The 1944-nt window shown below is 38.2% G+C and overlaps 1 long non-coding RNA gene across 1 annotated transcript; it reads right to left on the reverse strand.

The window, feature by feature from the left end:
* Nucleotides 1-956: 956 nt before the first annotated feature.
* LOC107574863 (uncharacterized) lies at nt 957-1571 on the reverse strand. Its single transcript, XR_001607750.1, has 3 exons — nt 1433-1571; nt 1250-1297; nt 957-1022 (listed from the first exon to the last, which is right to left on the reverse strand). It is a non-coding gene; the product is annotated as an uncharacterized lncRNA (long non-coding RNA).
* Between the last annotated feature and the right edge of the window lie 373 nt (nt 1572-1944).

Below are 1944 nucleotides of genomic sequence, written 5' to 3' on the forward strand. Positions count from 1 at the left end.
TCAGAGGCGGTTAATGTTTGCCAAGAGCGAGAGAGCTGTAATTGCACACTTCCTCTGAAGAGAGAGAGAGAGAGAGACATATGCATATAACTCCTACTTTATTATCAAAACATTATTTTAGTTCTGATGTTTAAAAACTTCATAAATGGTATGAACAGCAGGCTGAAGCATTGAGAAAATGGCAAAAAAGAGAAGAGGATTAAAACATGTTTAGTATATTAAAAAAACAACAAATTTGACAAAAAAAGTTTTTATTTTAATTTTTTCTTTGTGCATGCTTTACATAATTATTTGCTATGTATTTGAGAAGATAATCTGTAAATCTTACATGAGGATTTATTACACATTTATTCTGACATGTGATTTCACTGACAGAAGTTCAGCTGCAGTATTAATGTCATGAAGAGAAAAGAAGAGACTCTATAACATCTCACTGTTACTGATTCATCATGCAGCTCAAAGCATTATGGGTAGAATCTCTCGTCAGTCTATTCTGATTCATCAACACAGTTTCACTGATGATCCAACACCAAAAACCATAGAGCCAACCCAGAACCCAGGATAGAGCGTCTGAGTGAATGTGGTCTGGACTGTGTGGATGAGGCTCATTGTGTCAGAGACGCTGTAGAAGGACAGAGTTCCTGCACTGTTATCCACAAACACTCCTATTCTCCTGCTGATGATGGGGTTCACAGAGAGAGCAGTCTGTATGTTATTGTGTATGAATGAGTAGCTGGAGGGAGAGCAGATCAAACTCCAGGACTGATCATTACATCCAAACAAACATTCATTACCCTGTCCCTTCCTGCTGATGCTCTTATATGACACTGATATACTCCACTCAATCTCCCAATAACAGCGTCCACACACACTCTCGCTACACAACACCTGCCACACATCAAATCTGTCTGGATGACCAGGATACGGCTGATCTCTGCCAGTGTTAGAGTGTAAGTTGTTGCTCTTAGACAGACGGAGGAGTTTATTCACTGTGTTCAGATCCAGAGTGAGCTGATGGGAATCTGAGAATCTGATAACACATCAGAATCAGGAATTATGAATCTGTTTGATCTTTTCATGTAGCTGAACTCTTCATGTTCAGTGTATCATCAGTGTCTCAGTACAGATGACCAAATATCTGTGCAAATCATCATTTACATCATCAATTATAAAACTCTTCTTTCACCTTCTACAGGAAGATCATGAACACACTCAGTGAGTTTTTCTGCTTGTTTTCTTACTGACTTACATTGTAGGAAGTCGTTCCTGGTTCTGGGAACAATGTTGGTGAATGTGACTGTGGAAATCAACAGACATGAACAGTGTGATTCTCATGATCCTGTATCCATTCCTAACACATTTCTAATATGATGTTCTCCATGATACGAGATGAGGATTTTTTCTGAGAGCAGATGAATCTCCAGGACTTTACCTCTGTCTGAGATCTTCTTGAGCTCCTCTTTGCAGAAATCCTCCAGTTTGTCTCTCAGCTGATGGACAGATTCTCTCAGACCATCAAAAGAGAAGAGAGAACTGAAGAGATCATCATTTACGTCTGTAGATTCAGGAGGTGCTGAGAGAGACTGGAAACTCTACAGAAAACAGAAATCAAAACTTATCAGCTCCACACTTCTATAGTCTTTTCAGCCATTTATTTTTTCAAATGAGTGAGAGAGATGTGAACAAACATCATGTTTATATTTCCATGTTCAGTTTTAATGAAGACTTCTATTAAACTACTGTATGGAATACTGAATGTAATGTATATTGGGGCAAATATTTGCTAGTAATTAGAGATGCACCGATTGCAATTTTCTTGTCCGATTCTGCTTTTTTGGTAAGTGTGACTTGCATGCCTCCTGTGTGGCTTTGATTGGAACTATTTTATTTAGTGAAATTGAGCAAAGCCACTCCAAATTGTATCTAAAATGTAAGTCACTTAAT

The sequence above is a fragment of the Sinocyclocheilus grahami genome, unplaced genomic scaffold, assembly GCF_001515645.1.
Source record: "Sinocyclocheilus grahami isolate Dianchi unplaced genomic scaffold, SAMN03320097.WGS_v1.1 scaffold2365.1, whole genome shotgun sequence".
Classification (NCBI taxonomy): Eukaryota; Metazoa; Chordata; class Actinopteri; order Cypriniformes; family Cyprinidae; genus Sinocyclocheilus; species Sinocyclocheilus grahami.